Below are 23611 nucleotides of genomic sequence, written 5' to 3'. Positions count from 1 at the left end.
GGCACCCTAGAAAACACTGACCAACTTTCCTCTTGTTAATTTTACCAACTTGATAGAAGAAAAATGGTATCAAAACTCCGTTATACTTGGCAGTTCCCCACTAGTAAGCTTTCACATCCTTTCATATATTTACTGCACATTACAGCTCATTCTGCTGTAATTACTTATTTAGATGCTTTGACTAATTTTATATTAGCCATATGTCTATATTAATCATCACAATTAAATAAATTAAATTCCTATTTTTCTCTCATGGGAGTAATATAAAAACTAAGTAAAGACTGAGAAGTGGGGAGATGATCCAAGATGAAAGAAAAGTAAATGGGAGCTACACTAACTTCCTCCCAGGAACAATTTTGAATTAAAACTAAATTTTAGGAAAAATCATTCTGAATAACCAATGGAACACTAGCTGCAGAGAAGCCTTATAACCAAGGACAGACAGAAGAGACAACTTCAGCACAATGAGACTGGTAGGGAGTGTGGGCGGGGGGGAGTGTGAGAGGGCTGGCTGTGCTCCCATGCATGGCAGCTGAAGCACTGGAGGAATACTTCAGTGTCTGGGGGGTTCCCCCTGAGAAGTATAGGGTCTAAACCCCAAGCTGGGCTCCCCAGACTGCAGCTCCAGGGCTAAAATTAACCTGGGTAATATCCAGCTGTGAAAGCAGGAGGATTTCTGTTTTTCAGGGAGAGATGGCTTGAGATACAGGGAGCTTCTTAAAGGGCCAGTGCACAGAATATCATTTGGAGCCCATTCTTTGGGCATTTGGGCATTGACAGATGGAGGCCGGAGTAGATTAGAGATTTTTGAGGAAAATCTGGGGTTGGTGGCTCTGGAGAGAAAACCGAAGGAACAGCCTCCAGGATCCCTGTGCTCATTGCTCATACTGCAAAGGCCATCTTTCTTAGGCAGAGCAATCCCCTCCAAGTGGCAACAGCCTGAGGAGAAGTGACACCACCACCCACAGAACTTACTGGGCCCCACCCTGTGGTGCTTAAGCTGGGCATTGATTAGTTTAACAACTAAGGTGTACCTCTGAGAGTTCAGCTGACCTTCCCTTGGGCCTGGTGTTGAAAAAAAGCTGACCTTGGTGCTCAGCCTTCTTCTTTCTGCACAAAATCAGGCCCAGCAGAAGGAGCCAAATGCTGTGGATCACTGATAACTCCAAACAGTATGATCAGGGCCAGTCACAAGCCATGTCTGGCAAAGCCTACACAAGAGTCTTTGCAGATCTAACTAATACATACAAACAAATACAAAGAAGCAGCCAAAATGGGAAGACAAAGAAACAGACCACAAATGGGAGAACAGGAGAATTCTCCAGAAGAAGAACTACAGGAAATGGAAGAAGCAATTTATCAGATAGAGAGTTTAGAGTAATGATTACAAGGATACTCAACAGCATGAAAAAAAAAACATAGAAACTATAAAAAAGGACCAGTCATAAATGAAGAATGCAATATATGAAATAAATAATATACTGGAAGGAATAAACAACAGGTTAGATAAAGCACAACTTTGAATTAGTGATTGGGAAAACAAGGTAGAAAAAACACCCAGGCAGAGAAGCAAAAAGAAAAAAAAATTAAATGAGGAGAGCTTAAGAAACATTTTGGACAACATGAAGTATAACAACATCCTCATCATGGGAATACCAGAAGGAGGAGACCGTAAGCAAGGAATCGAGCACCTATTTGAAGAAATGATGACTGAAAACTTCCCTAACCTGGTGAAGGAAAAAAACACACAAGTCCAGGAAGCTCAGAAAGTCCCAAACAAGTTGGACCTAAAGAGGCCTACACCCAGACACATCGTAGGAAAAATGACAAAGCTGAAAGACAAGGAGAGAATCCTAAAAACCTCAAGAGAAAAACAGTCAGTTACACACAAGGGAGCACCAGTTAGACTGTCATCTGATTTCTCAACAGAAACATTTCAGGTCATAAGAGAGCAGTGTGAAATATTCAAGGTGATGAAAAGCAAGGGCCTACAACCAAGGCTACTGTATCCATCAAGGCAATCATTTAAAATTGAAGGAGCTTCCCAGTCAAGAAAAAGCTGAAGGAGTTTGTTAACACTAAACCAGTACTGCAACAAATGTTAAATGTTGCTTTATGAAGAAGAAGAAGAAAAAAGAGAAAGAAAAAAAAGATCAAAATAGTCTAACAATAATTGGCACTAAATACATACCTATCAATAATCACTTGAAATGTAAATGGCTTAAATACGCCAACCAAGGGACATAGGGTAGCTGAATGGATAAGAAAACAAGACCCATAAATATGCTGCCTCCAAGAGACACATTTCAGATCGAAAGATACACAGAGACTAAAGGTAAAAGGATGGAAAAAGGTTTTCATACAAATGAAACAAAGCTGGGGTAGCAGTACTTATATTGGATGAAATAGACTTTAAAACCAAGGCTGTTGTAAGATACAAAGAAGAGACACCACCTAATATTAAAGGGAACAATCCAATAAGAGGATACAACCCTAGTAAACAGTTCTGCACACAATATAGGAGCACCTAAATATTTAAGACAAATCTGGATGGATATAAAGGGAGAGACTGACAGATATACAGTCATAGTCAGGGATTTTAACACCCCATTGAATTCAATGGATAGAACTTCCTGACAGAAATCAAGGAGACAGCAGTCTTAAATGATACACTAGATCAAATGGATTTAGTTGCTATTTTCAGGACATTTCACCCCAAAGCCGCAGAATATATAGACTTTTCATGTGCACATAGAATATTTTCTAGGGTAGACCATATGTTAGGACACAAAACAAGTCTCAATAAATTTAGAAAGACAGAAGTCTTTCTAAGGCATATCAAGCATCTTCTCTGACCACAGTGCTATGAAGCTAGAAATCAATCACAAGAAAAACACCGAAAAGCACATATAGTCAGGAAGCTAAATTACATGTTATTAAACAATGAGATCAAGGAAATTTCAGAAGATACCTTGAAACAAATGAAAATAAGGACACAATAATTTAAAATCTATGGAACACTGGGACAGCAATTGTAAGATTATAAGAGAGAAATTCATAGTATTACAGGTTTATCTAAAAAAATACATACATAAATACATATATACATAAAAAGCTCAAATAAACAATCTAACTTTACACTTAAAGGAACTTGAAAAAGAGCAACAAATAAAGCCCAAAGTGTGTAGAAAGAAAGAGATAGTAAAGAGATAAATGAAATAGAGTCTAAAAAAAAAGATATAAAGATCAATGAATCCAAGAGCTGGTTCTTTGAAAAGGTAAACAAAATTGACAAACCTTTAACCAGACTCATCAAGAAGAAAAGAGCAAGGAACCAAACATATATAATCAGAAATGAAAGAAGGGAAATAACAACTGACACCAAAGAAATACAAAAGATTGTGTGTATATATATATATATATATATATACACACACACACACACACACACATAGATTTATATATATATAATATATAAATATAAAATATATATAAATAAAAAATATATATACAGATTGGAATAAACGGATAAATTCCTAGAAACATACAATCTTCCAAAACTAAATCAGGAAGAATTAGGAAATCTGAAGAGACAGATTACATAGTGAAACTGATGCAGTAGTCAAAAAAACTCCCAAAAAACAAAACTCCTGGGCTGGATAGTTTCACAGGTGAATTTTAACAAAAATTCCAAGAAGAACTAACACATCTCCTTCTCAAACAATTTCATGGAATTCAAGAGGCGAGTAGGCTTCCAACTCATTTTACAAGGCCAGCAATATCCTAATTCCAAAGCCAGAATAAAGACACTACAAAGAAAGAAAATAGGAGGCCAATATTACTGATGAACATAGGTGACATAATCCTCAACAAAATTAAGCAAATTGACCAGAACAATGCATCAAAGAGATCATACACCATGATCAAGTGGGATTTATTCTCGGAATGCAAAGTTGGTACATTTACAAATCAATAAATGTGATTCATCACATAAACAATTGAAGGATAAAAACCACATGAAAATACCAACAGGTGCAGAAAAAGCATTTGATAAAATCCAGGACCCACTTATGATAAAAACTCTCACAATATGGGATTAGAGTTAACATACCTAAACACGATTAAGGCCATAAATGACAAACCCACTGCCAGCATCATATTTAATGGGCAAACCCTGCAAGTGTTCTCTTTAAGATAGGGAACAAGACAGGGATATCCACTTTCACCTTTCTTATTCAACATGGTACTGGAAGTCCTAGTCACAGTAATAAAAAAGAATAAGAAATAAAAGACATCAAAATTGTAAAGAAAGATGTAAAACTGTCATTATTTAGAGATGACATGGTACTGTACATAGAGAACCTCAAATATCCCACAAGAAACTACTAGAACTAATAAATGAATTCAGCAAAGTAGCAGGACACAAAATTAACATCCAGATATCAGTTGCTTTTTGTATGCCAATAATGAACTAACAGAAAGGAAAATTAAGAAAACAATCCATTCACAATTGCTTAAAAAAAACCAAAAAACCCTAGAAATAAACCTAACCAAGGATGTAAAATATCTGTGCTAGGAAAATTATAATACACTGAAGAAATAGAAGAAGATACAAGTAAGTGGAAGCACATACCATGTCCATGAATAGGAAGAATTAACATCACTAAAATGTCCATACCCAAAGTAATCTATAGATTCAATGCAATTCCTATAAAGCTTTCAATGATGCATTTCACCAGACTAGAACAAATATTTCAAAAATTTTTATGGAACCACAAAAGGCCCTGCATAGCTACAGCGATCCTGAGAAAGAAGAACAAAGAAGGAGGAATGACACTACCTACTATCAAACTATTCTATAAGACCTAGTAAACAAAACAGCATGATATTGGCATAGAAACAGACACATAGTTCAATGGAACAGAATAGATAGCCTTGAAATAAATCCACACATTTATAGTCAATTAATATTCAACAGAGGAAACAAGCACATACAATGGACTCAATATAGCTTATTCAATAAATGGTGTTGGGATTATTGGAGAGATACTTGCAGAAAAATGAAACTAGACCACCTTCTTATACCACATACAAGAATAAATTCAAAATGGATCAGAGACTTAAATGATAGACCCAAAACCATAAAAATCTTAGAAGAAAACATAGGCAGTAAAATCTGACATTGCTGGTAGCAATATTTAATCAGACATATCTCCCCAAGCAAGGAAAACAAAGAAAAAGTACACAAATGCGACATCATACTAAAAAGTTTTTGCACAGCAAAGGAAATCAACAAAATAAAAATATAAGCCACAGAGTGGGAGAACATATTTGCTGATATATCTGATAAGGGGTTAATATCCAAAATTTATAAAGAGCTAACAAAACTAAATATCAAAACATACAAAAACCCAATTAAAAATGGGCAAAGGACCTGAAGAGACACTTCTTCAAAGAAGACATACATATGGCCAATAGACATAGAAAGATGCTCAACATCGCTAATCCAGAGAAATGCATATTAAAACGACAATGAGCTATTACCTCACAGTCATCACAATGGCTATCATCAAAAAATCAACAAGCAACAAGTGTGGGCAAGGATGTGGAAAAAGAGGAACCTTTATGCATTGTTGGTGATAATGAAGACTGGTGCAGCCGCAGTATGGAAAGCAGTGTGGAGACACCCTGAACAGTTAAAAATGGGTCTGCCTTTTGACCTAGTGATCCCACTTCTGAGAATATATCTGAAGGAACCCAAAACATTAATTTAAAAGAACATAAGCACCCCATGTTCATTGCAGCATTATTTACAATTGCTAAGATATGGAAGTGGCCCAAGTGTCCATCAGTAGATGAGTGGATGAAACAACCATGGGACATTTACACAATGGAATACTACTCGGCTGTAAAAAAGAAGAAAATTTTACCATTTACAACAGCATGGATAGGCAAGGAGAGCATTATGCTAAGTGAAATAAGCCAGCCAGAGAAAGACAAATACCATATGATTTCACTCATATGTGGAATCTAATAAACAAACGGAACAAGAAAAATGGGGACAGGCTCACAGATGGAGAGCTGGATGACAGCTAATGGATGGGGAGTTGAAGAGGTTGAGGGATTGAGTAAAATGGAAAAAACAGTCATGAACATGGACGACACTATGGTGATTACTGTGGGGGGAGATGTAAGGGGACTAAATGGTAATGGAAAAAAATAAAGACTAAATTTTAAAAAATACTGAGCATGGGTACTCTGCTATCTTAGTACTTGCGTTGTCCTTTGACAATGGTATTATATTGCTCCCTCAATGACATTCTTTTGATTGCAGGGCACTTATTTTTAATTCTATTTTATCAATATTTTCTCATAATACTTAGTATACCTTACATATACTAGATTTAAATGTTAAGCTCCTAAAATGGTGACAAAAGTACATCTTCAGTTAAACTGCCAGATATTGTGGAAAGGAATCACATCTTACATTCATGTGTCCCCAACAGAAATCTTTTCATAAAATACCTCTGAATTAATCGGTTGCTCAATATTTGTTCTAGTTTAGCTGAAATATAATTGACATAAAGCACTGTGTAAATTTAAGATGTATAGCCTAATGATTTGCTATGTGTGCATCGTAATACAAAATAATAAGCAGAATAAGATTAGTTGACCCATTCAATCACCTCTCATAATTACCATTTATGTGTCTCTATGATGAAAACACTTGAGATCTATTCACTTAGCAACTTTTAAGGATATAATACAGCATTGTTAACTGTACTCATCTCACTGAACACTTGATCCCCAGAAGCTGGTCATCTTGCAACTGAATGTTTGTGCTCTGCAACCAAAATCTCCCCATTTCCCCACCCCCTCACCCTTAACAACTGCCATTCTATTTTGTTTCTATGAGTTTAGCATTTTTAGATTGCATATATAAGAGCATACAGTATTTATCTTTCTCTCTCTGACATACTTTTGATTACTCAGTCTTGAATTCCTTTCCCTACCTTCCCAATACCTCCCTGGAGCTTTAAGTATAACCCTGTGCGTGTAGAATGCTAGAGGCCCTTCTCCTCTCACTGCTTTCTGCAGGACCTCTGTATCATATATATATTTGAATGTTAACTTTTCTTAGTTTTCTTACTTTTAGAATTATGTTCATTTCATCCAAACTTGGCAATTGAGGATTGTGTGGAATTTCAGCTAACACTTCTCAGATGTGCATGATCTCAGCCTGTGGGATAGGAAAGGATTTAATGTAGGAGGCACATCCACCTAACTTTAGCGTCTACACTAACAATTGGTCTAAGAATATTTCTATGAGACAATGGTCTCTTGATTGAAAATAGGCCTTAATCAAAATGCTGAAAATATAATTTTCTTGTTAAATGAGTCTCATTAGGTTCATTATTTTCATTGGATATTCTTACACTAAGTTACCAGGTTGCAGAGGTAAAGATTTTCTTAATTCACAGTATGTGACCACTGTATTTTGTCTTTTGCTTGAGGCAAAATTCTTCAAATGAATACTTCTTTTAAGGCAGGAAATAACTGAAATAGAGTCCACACATTTGCAGTAGAAAAAAATGTCTCTATAGCATTCAAAAAATTATTTCTATACCTAGGCTTTCTATTAACTGTGTTAATTCAAATTAACAAATGTATAATTATGCCCTCTGATACATACTCAAGCCAAAGTTTTAGATAACATTTTTAAACTACATAGTGGGTTTGCACTTAACTTTTGGTTATAATTAATAATTTGATTATGATTTTGAAAATAAGTTAACCCACACACTGAGAATAATATTTGCAAAAGCTGTTGCTAATAATAGCCATTGTCATCATTGGGTTTGATAAGTCAAACATGTATAGAAATGCACAAGTCAAAAGTCCCTTTCATAGTTAATATTCTCATATTTTAATGGAAGCAGTAAGATACCATGAAAATAATTAATCAAACCATATATTTAAATGTATGCTCAACTATTCAAAGTCATCAATATATTAATTGAGCATCACCTAGTACATAAAATAGTTAATATAGAGAAAATTACAATCCCCAACAGAAAATATAATTTCTAGAAGCATTAAGAAGTTATACATGTGATACAAAATATGAAGATTTTTATTGTAAAAGTAATATTGAGTTCAGATATGCAGGTTTATATGGATTTGGCTAGATGAGTGGATGAGACTGAAATTAGGCATTTGGGCAGACCAATTGTTACAACCATTTTATGTAATTTCTTCAAAATGGCCACTTCAACACAATATGAATTCAAGCAACATACTCATCTACTACTTTAGAAATTGGATAAGATTCGTGGTAAAAGATAGATATGTTTTTCATGTTACCTAGTAACAAAAATGTGAATGCCTCAATCCATTAGGTTTTATAGTTCCTTTACCAGATTAATCTAATAAAACTGTCAGAGTGACAGTCTATATAGCAACTTAGAGTAGTCATTGTGCAGAGGGTCATGACCATTTAACAGGGAAATTTAGGGAGTTCTTTAAATGATTATAGAACTTTGATTGATTTTCTATTGATATAAACAAGTAGATCCTAGATGTTCTGGAGATCTTTTATACTTCTGCATGCTTTTATTTATATTTCTATCTTTATATTGCTTTTGATAGCTTATTAATCGATATCCAGGAAGAATTTAATATTGTGAGTAGAAAACTCTACAAAATGTTGAGTTCCAAGTCTTTTAAATTTATTTTTAACATATATTACAATTTTTTATCCCCCCCTCCAACAAAAATTACAGTTTGGCAATATGACAATGTATTTACAGCTTTAACACCACTTCAAATTGTGTCAGTTTTATCATATTATTCAGTAAAATGTTTGATACTTTCTGAGATATTAATTAATATTTGGGAAATCACTACTAAAAATACAGATTGCTATGAATTTTACCTCAACTACTGTGCTCTGCTAATTGAAAAATAATTTTATGTTTTGATCTAAGAATTTTTTAAACTTCACTATTGTAGAAGGAAACAAAGTTGCACTTAACAAAGTAAGCTCAGGAGAACATGTGACCACGCATTTAAAGTAAAATGGAATAAAAGTAATCAAAAACTTCTGGGTCTGAGTCTCCATTTTTGTAGTGTAAATTAAAGTAAATTGTTCCTGAAATTGCATTCAAGATAGCTAATCTATATGGACCTATGGACAATAGTTTACAAATCCACTTATTGTTAATACCCTGCTTCTTTATGCTTACTTCTTCACCTATTGTTATTTTCAGTTCTAGCTAACTGTTGTTGGTTAGGTTTTCAATAAAAAAGAGTTGAGTGGGGCAGTTTCCATAGTAACCGTCAGACCTCAGGCAAATTCTTAACGACTATTTGTAGCACTTCCAGACATAAGTTGTTTCAAAGTCCATTGTGGCCAAAAAGGGATATAGTTTTGATGAAACCCAGATGAGCTGCAACTGTATTTCAGTTTATACTTCCACTTAAACTATAGTCAATTATCTATGGTAATAGGAGAACAGAAATAGCATGAGTAATAAAATCTATAGATTATTTCAAAGCATCATTTTAGCCAATAATCCCTCCTCACCTAACCTCTTTCTAAAAGTTCTCAGCATGAATTGGAATGAACAGATGTGAGTTTTCTTCTCTTCCTGAGGCAAAGGTGACAATAAATTACAAAATAATTCTTAAAATAAAGCCATAAGGGAGAGAAGACTGATTAATTATTTGGTCTAGATACTTGTTTCTGAAAAACTCAGGAAATTCTTTCTTTTGAATCGTGGAAACACATTACCATCATCCATAATAACATTTAAGTGAAATAAATTTATAAAAGATTACATATACAAATGTATCTTCTCCTTCCCTTAATCCCAGTGAAGATATAATGAGAGAACTGAAATGAACAAATGAACAAACAGAAATGTATTCATCCACTGGGACCAAATGAATGATAAAGTGTTTATCACAATGTATGATTTCAAGGAATTTTGGAGTTGACAAATATATATAAATTTATTTGTCTTGCAAAACGAAGTTAGAAGACCTGTCAGGACAAGCAAATCCAATCACCCTAGGGAAACTGAGAGACAATCAATGCTAGATGTCATACCTTAAAAGAAAAGATCAGGAGGCCAACATTTCTACCCTCTTATTCCTAAAATATCAGCAATCAACAGGTATTTTCCCTTTTTGAACTATTGGAGATAGTAAACAGCACTGAAGAAAGTACCCTACATATCATCACTTCATGGTCCACTATGAAAAGGCTGATTTGCTTACTGGTAAATATAAATTACAGTTTAATGATTCACAAAATACCCTCTAAACTCTACCACCCCAATCCTATTCATACAGGTCTCCCAAATATGGTTTGATATCTCACCTATAAATATCAATTTTCAGCCCAGAATTACATGCCTTGTCAGTAAAACTGATTGAATTAATGAGAAACAAAAAACCCAAAATTCCCAACTTAAAGAACTTGGAGAAAATAAAAATAATGAAGGACATGACAAAAAGGTCAAAAACTGAAGCAAACATTCTTTAGAAATAAGTTAAGATTTTTAATCTATTAACAACAAACAGACAAGTAAATAAGACTGTAAGAAAGAGAAACAGAGAACCAGAAAGTGCTTTTAGCAGTTCCAAATTTGATAATTGAAATAAAAATTTTAAAAGAAGGGTTAGAATACAAAGTCAAGAAAAATTGCCACAAAGTAGATCAGTAAGAACATGCAATAAAGAATTAAAAAAATGGATCAAGTAAAGTAATCAAATATCATATTTTTGGGGACTAAAGGAAAGGGAAGACAACTCAGGGAAGAAATTTATATATATTTCTTTTATATTTTTTATGTACCCTTCTATCTATCTATATCTTGATATATATTTCATGTATATATTGATATATCTCCACCTATATCTATCTATACCTATATATCTATCAAGAAAATTTTCCATAAATGAAGGGCATGTATCTTCAGATTAAAGGGGCTGTTTAGCACTTAATGCAATGATAATAAAATAAAACAGATCGTAAAGGGATTAACATTACTATATTTAAAAATGTCAAGGATAAAATAAGATTCTAAAAGCTTTTCTTTTCTTGATGGGAGGAATACAAATTACAATGGAGAAGAAATTGGAATGTATCAAATGCTCAACTCCAACATTAAGCAGATGACTTGAAAAATCAATAGATGCAAATATTAAGCATAAGACAGTTGTAATGTCAGCTAAAATAGACATCAAAGCACAAGCATTACCAAAGATAAAAAAGAAACAGTACATAAAAGGGTCAATTCACTGGGAAGACATACTAAGCATAAATGTGTGTAAAATTATCAAGGAACCACAAGTATAAGAAATCATAATTTATTGTACAGAATTAAAATAGAAAACTAAAATTTCATAATTATAGTAAGGGATTTTGTAGGACAACATGACAAAAATAAATCAATAAACACATAGTGGATCTAAAGAACACTCTACAGCACATATGTTGGGCCTTAAAATAACCCTCAGTAGGTTTTAAATGATAGATATTCAAGTACGTTCTCTGACCACAATATATTTAAAAGAAAAATCAATAATATGTCTAGAGAAACATAAATAGATTTATATATTGAACAAGTCTCAGTCCGAATCTCAGAAGGCTTTTTTTGTGGGGTGGAGGTTGGGGTTGGCGGGGAAGAGTTATAAGGGAAAGCAAATAACCAACAAGTATCAGAGAAGTTTTAAAACGCAACTGAGATATGACCTTTGGGTCAAGATGGCAGTATAGGCAGATATGGCTTACCTCCTCATAGAACCACATTAAAACTACAACTAAAATATAGAATAACCATCACTCAGAACCATCAGATATTGAGTGGATAAAAATCTGACAACTACGGAATTGAAGAAACCACGTCCATCCAGGCTGCTAAGAGAAACGCAGACAAGGAATGGGCTGGTCCCTCACCCATGTGTGGTGGATAAAAATTTGGGAGAGATATCTAGGGAGCAAGGAGTCCCAGCCCCATACCAGGCCACCCAACCCAGGGTTCCAGTGCCAGGAAGATAAGTCCCCACAACTTCTTGCTGCAAAAACCAATGGGGATTGAGTCTGTGGAAGAAACTTCTCAACCTGCAAGCAATTCCTCTTAAAGAATGTACACACTCCCTCTGAGCTCCAGCACTGGGGTAGCAGCTTGAAAGGCACCAGTGCCACACAGGGAGAAACTGAAGTGTCTGGCATCAAGGTGAGCAGAGGCCATTGTCCCTTTTCTAAACCCTCTCCTCACAGAGTCACAGAGCCAGCAAGCTGTGCCATATCTGAGATGCCATCAACATGGCTAACCTTTTTGAACTGCCTTGGAGATCCCCAGAAACTCCATCCCAGCCAACTTACAGGCCCACCCAAGCTGCTTTTTCATATGAATGGCTGGGCTTGGCTCATGCCTGTTCAACTTCCTCTCAAATAAACAAGAGCTGACCTCTGTGAGCCCCAGACTTGGCACTAGCAGCAGCCAGCCTAGACTCACAGCCTGGCTTCACCTGGGTATCTCCAAACCCAGCACAAGTAGCAGCCATTTCAAACTGCTTTACAACTCAGGTAGGGTGTTCTGGGCAAAACACAGGTGAGGGTTGACCATGGCCTGAACCACCCAGGAAACCCCAGGGCCAGCACACTCAGTAGACAGCTACAGACCACATCAGAGGACCACCACACTGCCCTTGCACAGCTGATCCTCCACAGAGGGTGGAGGTTGGTGGTGAGTGTTCACAGCCAATCCATGCAGTTAACTGGCCTGGGTAAACCCCTACCATTGACCTGCCAACAGCAACCAAGGCTCAACTACAAGTGGGGGGTATATTTAGCCTACACAAATGGCATACCATGATTACCCAGCCTGTAATAGGGGAGGCTGTGCTACTGGATCCTACAGGACACCTGCTACATTAGGCCACGCTACCAAGGCAGGGAGTCAGAGCAGCTCTACCTGATACATAGAAACAAACACAGGGAAGTTGCCAAAATAAGGAGACAAAGAAACATGGCCCAGATGAAGGAACAGACCAAAACTCCAGAAAAAGAGCTAAATGAAATGGAGATAGACAACCTATCAAATGCGGAGTTCAAAACACTGGTTATAAGGATGCTCCAAGAACTTAGTGAGGACATCAGCAGCATAGAAAAAATCCAGTCAGAAATGAAGGGTCCACTAATTAAAATAAAGAACAATTTACAGGGAAACAACAGTAAAGTGGATGAAGCTGATAATCAAAGCAATGATTTGAAAAATAAGGAAGGAAAAAACAACCACTCAGGACAACAAAAAGAAAAAAAGGATGCAAAAAAAATGAAGATACTGTAAGCAACTTCTGGGACAACTTCAAGAGGTTTTCATTCTCATCATAAGGGTGCCAGAAGGAAAAGAGAAAGAGCAAGAAATTGGAAATGTATTTCAAAAAGTAATGAAAGAAAACTTCCCTAACTTGGTGAAGGAAATAGACATGCAAGTCCAGGAAGCACAGAGAATCCCAAACAAGATGGATGCAAAGAGGCCTACTCCAAGACACATCATAATTAAAATGCCAGAAGTTAAAGATAGAGAAACTTAAAAGGAGCAAGAAAAAAGCAGGTAGTTACCTGTAGGGGAGATGCCATAACACTGTCAGGCATTTCTCAAAAGAAATTTTGCAGGCTACAGGAATGGGAAGAAATATTTGAAATCATGGAAAGCATGGACCTACAGCCAATATTGCTCTACCCAGTCATTTAGAGTCAAAGGATAGATAAAGAGCTTCCCAGACAAGAAAAAACTAAAGGCGTTCATCATCACCAAACCATTTTTATATGAAATGTTAAAGGGACTTTAAGAAGAAGAAGATCAAAACTATGAACAATAAAATGGCAAAAAATACATATTTATCAACAGTTGAATCTGAAAAACAAACTAAGCAAACAAGAAGAACAGAAACAGAATCATAGATACTGGGAGAATTTTGATGATTATTAGATGGGAGAGGGATGAGGGAGAATGGGTGAAGAGGTAAGGGGATTAAGGAGTACAAATGAGTGGTTACAGAATAGACATGGGGATGTAACATACAGTATAGGAAATGGAGTAGCCAAAGAACTTACATGCATGACCCATGGACATGAACAATGGTGGGGGGATTGCCTGAGGGAATCAGAGGTACTGGAGAGAGGAGGGCATAGGGGAAAAATCAGGATAACTGTAATAGCATAATCAATAAAATGTAATTAAAAAAACACAGCTGAGTTGATCATCTTATGCAATTTGATTTCAAGACCTAATGTAAATCCAAAAAAAAAAAAAAAAAAGGCAGCGTGCTTGCAAAAGAGTAGATAGACACATGGTCTAAAGGAACTATTAGAGAGAATAACTTACGCTATTGATTTTTTACAAAGTTCTTAAGATACATCAATGGGGAAAGGAATGCCTTTCAAATAAGTGATTCTAAGACATCTAGACACTGAAAATGAAAAGAATGGATAACTTCAATGCCTCAAACCACATGCAAAAATTTATATAAAATGGATCATAGTCTTTCAAAAATTAAAACAATAAAACTATTACAAATATACTGGAGAAAAAATTTAATGTTGGAGTAAGCATATATTTCCTAGTACAAAATAGTAGAAAATATAAATAAAGAAATAAATGACATATTGCACTTATCAATATAAAAATTTTGCTAACAAAAGAAACTTAAGAAAATGAAAAAGAAAGAATGGGAGAAAATAGTCATACACCATGTATATCTACCAAAGGGCTTCAAGAGAAATAAAATCACATGTCCACAAAAAGATTTGTATACAAATGGTCATAGAAACTTAGTTCACAAAAGCCATAATGTGGAAACAACTAAATGTCCATCAACAAGTGAATGAATAAATAATTATAGTATATATATTCAATGAAATACTATTTAGAAAAAAAAAGAAATGAATTGCTAAGAAATACAAGTGTATAAATAAAACATTATGCTAAGTGAAAATTACACTTAGTTGTATGATTCCATTTAAAATATATAGTTATATAATTCCATTTATACACAAATGGAAACTAATGTATAGCATGAACAAAGTAAAAGGTTATAAGGAATCCTGTTGGGGTGATGGAAGTTTTCTGCATCTTGCTTATGCTAGTGCTTTTCTGGGTATACACCACTGTCAAAACTCACAGAATTGATCCCTTTAAAAGAGATGGAGTTTATCTCATCTAAATTATTTTCAGTAAAGTTAGCAAGAAAAAAATAAATACGCAGAGAAGCTCCACCGAAAGAAATTGTACATATCTCAATGAGTTTAATAGAAACCAAAGTTCTATATAGTGCTTTGTTTTTTGTATATATGTATCAGCAGATATTTAGTCAGCCATGAAGTGTCATCCCCCGGGTAGGGTTGTTCCTAGAGGTAGTATACTATGTATGTATTCCTCTTACTTCATAATCTTTCTTGCTCAATGATTTTTACACATTGACAGACTGCATGTTTGTGTGAATGTGTGTGTGAAAGAAGAGGATGTCACCTCTTTATTTTTTTCTACTCAAATATAAATTGTACTTGAAGACAATGATGTTAAACAATGAGAATTGTCAACATATAATTCTAAATTATATGATAGAAACATCATCCCTTAGGAGCAAGATATAAGGCATAAAGGAATATTTTTGAAGCAAGATCTAAGATATAAAGAAAAGAGTGCTAGAATTAGAGTTTGGGGTTTGGGTTCTTGGTCTCTGTAACTTGTACTAAATTTACATTGTTCTTAATTGCCTATGTCAACAATGAGATGAACTCTTAAATTTCTTTTGGCTCAGAAATTCTGTGGACCTAAAAACATTTAGCCCAGATTATAAAGGATAGAATAAAAATGAAGAACTATTTGAGAAAAGAAGAAAATAGCCAGAAAAGTAAATAAATGATTCAGTCTGAATCTGTGGTAGGATTTGGGCAAACATGCAGAAAATGAAGTTTTTCCCAGGTGGATACTTACCCCTTCCTACAGGTGCCACTCCAATCCCATCCTGACTGGGTGCAGAAGAGGTTAGGCATATGCTAGATTCTCTCAGGAGCAAAGCCAGACCCCAAGCACTCCTTTGGACCCTGTGGACACTAATATGTAAGCCAGGGCCATGAGGTGGGAGCTTGCTGATTGCTCAAGTCACCAGTGTTTCTTGTTACTGAAGCTGAATGTGAGCTCCATTCCAGCACAGTTTTCTAGGCACAGTTGAGCTATCTACCTGTCTCTCTTTCTTTAAAAAAAAAAAAAAAAAAAAAGCAAATTGTCTGATCAGGAAAAGTTATTCAAATTCCTGAAAAATCTTAGAAGTGGTTACAAAGCAGATTAAAATATTAATAGAAAACAAGCTCAAATAACCTATTTAAAATAAAAATTAAATAACAGCTAAATTAATAAGGGAACATATTAAGTCAAAAAGATTTTTATTTTTTAAGAAAGTTTTTAATCTCTTAAATACTGACATCCTTTAGAAAATTTTAAATGCTTTTGTTTTAAATCAATTTACAATCAACATATCTAAATAAAAAGGTTCTTATTCTTTCTTTCAGTCAATCATTTAATAAATATCATCTGTCCCTTAAACTGGCAGGTGGAGGAAGGCATAAAGAAGAAAAAATATATTCACCCTAAAAAGCTTACAATATGTAATAGAAAAAAAAAGACTTAACCAAAAAAAGTACAAAAAAGTAAAAAGACTCATGGACATGGGCAAAAGGGTGGTGATTGCTGGGGGCAGGGGGTATAAAAAGACTAAACGGTAATGGAAAAAATATCATAAAAATTATATATTTTTAAAAATATCAGAAAGTACACTTTGAAAATGATACAAATAAAAAGCAGCTTGACAATTAAAAAAAGAAAAATATTGTACATTTCAAAATCCAATTTAAAAAAATAAAATATTTAAAAATATGTAAAAATTATAAGCAAATAAATGAGGTATTACTAGTCCCAACATGTAAATGATAAAGTTAAATAAAGCAAAGAAATTTTCTCAGGTTTACATGGTGACTCAGCTTGGAAATCCAGAGATATGTGTGTCAGGAGTATAATATCATTCTTAGTATGTGAAACCACTTCCTTACAAAACAAACCAAAGTTATTCAGTGTTTATATAAGAATGAACCCCAAATGGAATAACAAGTTACATGTACTGCTCTTGATTTTCTTAGCATTCTGATTTGTATTTTCCTCTTCCTTCTCATCCATATATTTTCAAATTTTATTTTTAGTTAATGTGAAATTTTATCTCACTTCCTCTCTTCCAAATTCAGTACATCTTTTTTCTTAACTAGGGCCTCTTTTTAATTGCCTTCTTTTTTTTAAATGAACTCTTAACATCTTTATCATTTGCTTTCTAATATGGTATTGGTTATGTATTTATTCTAGGATTTGTTTAGAATCAAACATATTTGAAACCATGTCTAGGAAATAGCCAATAATTGCAGAACTATTCTTAGATGCAGCACAAAAAATAATGCATCATAGTTCTTGCTATATTGGCATTCCATAAGCAAATAAGCCAATAAAAATAGGATTAGTGGGGCAAACAAAATACATTATTTGTCAATTATATAAATATTTATTTATATTAAATATGTCATCATATATTTGACATGGCCATACTTCAAAAGATTATTTTTGTTTTACAAAGAGAAAAATTAAGGGGTAAAGTAACCTGTCACTGAAATGAACATTGGTATGTAACAGGTAGGTCTCTAGCCTCTTAATTTGGGATGGCCAGATCACATTTTCAACAAATTGATATTTATCTATTTTTGTTTGTATTTATATCATTCAAAGCCTAAGTCATAAGTTAAATTCTGCAAATAGTTCTATTAGATGCAATATCTGGGAGTAAATTTTATGGATATTAATCATATTTGTGTCTCTCACTTTTATAAATATTTATTAATTTTCTAGGATTCACTATCCCATTTCTATTCAATGTGTTCATTGTTAATTGTGTTCAGTAATTTAAGATTTATCCCAATGGACTGTTAGTTAATTTTTCTAAATTACTTTTGAAAAGGTAGCTTGCTCTTTAAGTATACATTAAAAGGCCATGACAGCAGTGACATTAAAAAATAAGTATAGTGGCCTTCATAAATTTAAAAGATTCTTTAATTAGTACCGAGGACATTTATTTTGTGAACCTCGCCTTTTTTTTTGAGGCAAGATTTATAAAATGCACTATGAAGCAATTGTAATTGGAAAATCAGGAGGTTCTTGTTTGCTTTAAAAAAGGCATATTTTTAGTATTTATGTGCATGATGTACTAATGAAAAATATCATTCAAGATAATAACGACATTTTGATAATGTTAATTCTTCCAATCTATGAACATGGTATATGCTTCCATTTATTTGTATCTTCCTTAATTTCTTTCTTCAGTGTTCTATAGTCTTCCATGTTCAGGTTTGTAACCTCCTTGGTTAAATTTATTCTTTGGTACTTTATTTTTGTTGTTGCTACAGTAAATCATTTTTTTCCAGGTTTCTTTCTGATATTCCATTGATGGTGTACAAAAATGCCATCAATTTCTGAATATTGACTTTGTATTCCACTATTTTACCAAATTCACTTATTAGGTCAAGTAGTTTTTTGGTAGAGACTATAGGGTTTTCTATGTACACTATAATGTTGTCTGCGAATAATGGCAATTTTACGTCCTCCTTTCTAATTTGGAGGTTTTTAATTTCTTTTTCTTGTCTGGTTGCTATGGCTAGAGTTACCAGTACTATGTTGAATAAAAGTGGTAATAGCAGACACCCTTATCTTCTTCTTGATCTTAAGGGGAAAGTTTTAATTTTTGCTCATTGAGTATGATGTTGGCAGTAGGTTTCTAGTATACGGCTTTTAATAAGTTGAGGTATGTTCCCTCTATTCCCATTTTGCTGACTGTTTTTTATCATAAACAGTTGCTGAATTTTATCAAATGCTTTCAGCATCTATTGATATGATCATGTGGTTTTTGTCCTTCATTTTGTTTATGTGATGTATTATGTTTATTGATTTGTAAATATTGTATTATCATTGCATCCCTGGGATGAATCCCACTAGATGATGGTGTGTGATCTTTTCCAACTCATTTCCTATTAAAATACCAATGGCATATTTCACAGTTCTTGAAGAGCTATTTCAAAAATTTATGTGGAACCAAAAAAGACCCTGAATAGTCTCAGCAATATTTAGAAAGAACAAAGTAGGAGGGATCACAACACTCAATATCAAACTATACTACAAGGCTACTGTATTAATGGTCTGGTACTGGCATAAGAACAGACACAAAGATCAAAGAAACAGAATAGAGAACCTAGAAATAAACAGAAGCCTCTACAGTCAGTTAATATTTGGCAAAGGGGGCATGAGCATACAATGGAGTAAGGATAGCCTCTTCAATAAAAGGGGTTGGGAGAACTGGACTAGTACATGCAAAAAAAAAAAAAAAGAAGAAGAAGAAGAAGAAGAAGAAGAAGAAGAAGAAGAAGAAGAAGAAGAAGAAGAAGAAGAAGAAGAAAGAAAGAAAGAAAAAAAACTAGACCACTGACTTATAGCATACACCAGAATAAACTCAAAATGTATGCAAGACTTAAATATAAGCTGTCCCTCGCTGGTGTGGCTCAGTGGATTTAGCACCAGCCTGTGAACCAAAGGGTACCTGGTTTGTTTCTTAGTCAGGGCACATGCCTGGGTTGCAGGCCAGGTCCTCAGTAGGGGGTATATGAGAAGCAACCACATATTGATGTTTCTTTCCCTCTCTTTCTTCCCCTCTCTCTAAAAATAAATAAATAAAATATTTAAAAATATATGTAAGTTGTGACACTAAAAACGTCCTAGAGGAAAACATAGGTAGGAAAATTTCAGATATCCCATGCAGTGATATTTGTGCTGATATATATCCTAGAGCAAGAGAAGTAAAGGAAAAAATATATAAATGGGACAACATCAAACTAAAAAGCTTCTACATAACTAAAGAAACCATCATTAAAATGAAAAAGGATCCAACTGTATGAGAGAACATATTTGCCAATGATACATCGGACAATGGTGTGATCTCCAAAATATATAAAGAATTTACAGGACTCAACACTAGGAAAAAAAATCCAATTTAAAAAGTGGGCATATGACCTCTACAGAGACTTCTCCAAAGGGGACATACAGAGGGCCCAGAGACATATGAAAAAATGTTCAACATCACTAGCTGTCAGAGAGATGCAAATTAAAACCACAACCAGATATCACCTCACATCTGTCAGAATGGTCATAATAAATCAACAAAAACAAGTGCTGGCAAGAATGTGGAGAAGAGGGAACCATAGTGCACTGTTGGAAGGAATGAAGACTGTTGCAGCCACTTTGGAAAACAGTATGGAATTTCCTCAAAAAACCAAACATGGAACTGCCTTTTGACCCAGAAATTCTATTGCTAGGAATATATCTTAAGAATCTGGAATCACCAGTCCAAAATAACCTATGCATCCCTATGTTCATAGCGATGCTATTTACAGTAGCCAAGTGCCAGAAACATCCCAAGTGCCCATCAGTAAACAAGTGAATCAAGAAACTGTGGTGCATTTACACAATGGAATACTACACAGCAGAAAGAAGGAACTCCCACCTTTTGCAACGCCATGGAAGGAACTGGAGAGTATTTTGCTAAGTGAAATAAACTGGTCAGTGAAAGACAAATACCATATGATCTCATCTATAACAGGAATCTAATGAACAACATAATCTAATGAACAAAATAGAATCACAGGCATGGAAACATGGGACAGACTGAAAGTGACCAGAGGAAAGGGGTGGGGGGATAATGGTGGAAAGAAGGGGAAGGGACTGAGCGAAGTACAGGTATGAATGACCCATGGGCATGGACAAGAGTGTGGGAATTGACAGTGAGAATGGGGGGTGGGATGGGTAGAGGAGGACAAAGGGGAAATATTGTGACAACTGTAATAAAATAACAGTGAAAAATGATTTAATAAAAAATAACACCTGGGAAATTAGTATTGTGGAGCGTAAAAAGTTAATCTATCCATATAATTAACACATATACATGTGTATTATATTTGTGTATATATTATGTGTACATATATATTAGAGAACTGGCAATACAAAAGTCATATTTTGAAGTCTCTATTGCTCTATCAATACTAAAGATATGATATGCCTGTAAAAATTAAAAATATTTTTTGACTTTGTTAACTTTAACAGTTTCAAAGGGTATCTTCCAAATCAGTGAATTTTCACCTTATGTGATAAATAGTTTGCATATATAAATAATGCTTCCATATAATACAGTTATAACAATTACAGCTTTCATTAAAAATCATTTTCTCTTGATACTAAATATGAAAAAACAGATAAAATACCTTTGTTCACATTAAATAGGAATAATCATCTAATTAAATCAAAAGGACCCAATAAAATTGGGAACTCTTTAGTTTTATTGAAATAAAAATTTAAAAATTGATAAAATTTTATTCCACTCAAAGACCCATAAAAGGAAATAAAAACATTTTAATTTTTTTATCAGTCCCATAGACTACTCATAGATCTTTGAGTATATGTTTTAATTCCTTTGTTTATTCTTTCTAACAGCAATTCTTTCTAATATTAATATATTAATATATATACATAAGTAGAATGGTAGGCTTAATGTTGCTAAATTTTCTTCCTACTTCTTATAATGAAATGAATCTTGAGTAACAATTGTAGTTAAAGAGCATTAAAAAAGTAACGCATATGCATTTAGATTTCCTAACTGCATTTTAAGGGTTATATTTCAGTCTTACAACTTAAGTCAAAATTATCATAGCATAATATATTAAAAACCTGACTCCTCCCTCTGTGCTTGGCACTCAGACCTATGAATGGCTTCTAGTTGATAGTAACCATATGTGGTCCAGGAAATGTAGAAGGGCAGGCTAGCCAAAGGATCTTTCGGGATGGCAATCTGCCCACACACCAACTACCTCAGCTCTGTTGCTCCTGGGGAATAAGGAAAACCAGTCTAATTACTAAGTGTGAAGATTTTAAAAAATATATTAAAATCCAGATCTTGACGTTTTGAAGTGGTAATGTGGCTTCCCTACAAAGTGTTGTTTTTTTTTTAAATGTTGGAGCCCTACCCTTTTCGAATCATATGGTAGAATAGAATAAGTTAAAATAGGAAATGCCTTAAATTTTTAAAACTTGTCTTCTAAGTTATATGCCAAAGAAATATACTAGCATAGCAAAATTTCCACCAAAACTTATTAATATGAAAACATGCATATTTTTAAATCTCTTACCTCCTTCCAGGAAAAATTCTTAATTTCTGAGATACATTTGTTCAGCCCAACTGATGAAGTACTTGGGCACTTCAAGTACCCTATAAAAATAAACAAGTTCATTCTTAAAATTGAATGTAAAGCAAATAATTAGCAATTAATTAATAGGTGCACCACTAAATTAAATTTTTTCAAACAATGTCAATATCTTGCATAGAAATTGTAGTGCAGGAAGCATAAGGTATTAGGGGAGGCAGATACTGAATTTGACAAACACTTCGCTCTTGCTCCTTCAGACAAATCAAAATTTGTAATCACTAATGGGATTTAAGGTACTTTGAAATAATTCATTATTTAGGTTCTGACTCTGCTAAAGAATAACTGATATACCTGATTTATTTGAGAATTGGTTGAAACACTAATACGTTCTATTGCATTGTCTGTAATGCTATGATGTCATTAACATTTTTCACGACTGATGATGAAAGGCTCACATTGACAACCCAGCTAGGCAGTAATTTCATGGCAGTGCTAGCGAGCAACAAGATTTCACTTTAACAAAAGTTTTGGGGTTTTTTCCCTATGTAAGGAAAATATACCGTATATGAAAAATAAATAAGAGTTTAAATAACTGAATCTTCTCAAATATAAAATTAAAAACATGTTTTAAATATTTTTACTAAAATATTATAGATGCTTTGTAATAGTAATCACACACAATTCATATATGACTACAAAATAAAAACAACTTAGAAAACAAAGTAAGAACAATTCAAATCTTGGCCAAATACTTAGTATTATTTTATCTGGGAAAAAATATAATTTGGTGAAAACAAAAATGTATGCAGTGGAGATTCATGAGCTAAGTATAAACTCTATTATGTAATAAGAATCTTTTTTAAATCAATAAAAACTACAGTAATACAGAGTCTAAAGGAGTATTTCTTTTATATTTATTTCCAAGCTTATTTTTACTGTACATTTTTAAGAAATATAGACTATTATAAACTACAGAATTTTGGGGGAAACATAGAATATATTATACACATTTATGCAATATGTTTTTGTTGGATTCCTTATTATGAATAGGATTATAGATAACTTAAAAATTGATATATGCTAAGTTATAGGTAAATAAACATATAATCTATTACCCCAAGAACTTATGCAAATATTGACACTCAAATGACAATATCATGTTAAATATTCCTTTAATGCATACATCACAAGGTTAAACTATTTCACAGCACTAAATAAGGTGGAAAACAAGATCTTTGGGGTTGAGGAGTCAAGTAA

The 23611-nt window shown here is 33.8% G+C and overlaps 1 protein-coding gene across 1 annotated transcript in view; it reads right to left on the bottom strand.

The window, feature by feature from the left end:
• SEMA3A (semaphorin 3A) overlaps positions 1–22412 on the bottom strand; it is a 302957-nt gene extending 280545 nt beyond the window's left edge. The window contains exon 1 of the mRNA XM_054564613.1: positions 22337–22412. The gene's annotated coding sequence lies outside the window, so the exon portion shown is untranslated. The remainder of the gene's footprint in view (positions 1–22336) is intronic.
• Between the last annotated feature and the right edge of the window lie 1199 nt (positions 22413–23611).

The sequence above is a fragment of the Pteronotus mesoamericanus genome, unplaced genomic scaffold, assembly GCF_021234165.1.
Source record: "Pteronotus mesoamericanus isolate MK-2021 breed Mesoamerican mustached bat unplaced genomic scaffold, CSHL_Meso_final scaffold_85, whole genome shotgun sequence".
NCBI lineage: Eukaryota > Metazoa > Chordata > Mammalia > Chiroptera > Mormoopidae > Pteronotus > Pteronotus mesoamericanus.
This window is presented reverse-complemented; position numbering and strand designations above follow the sequence as displayed.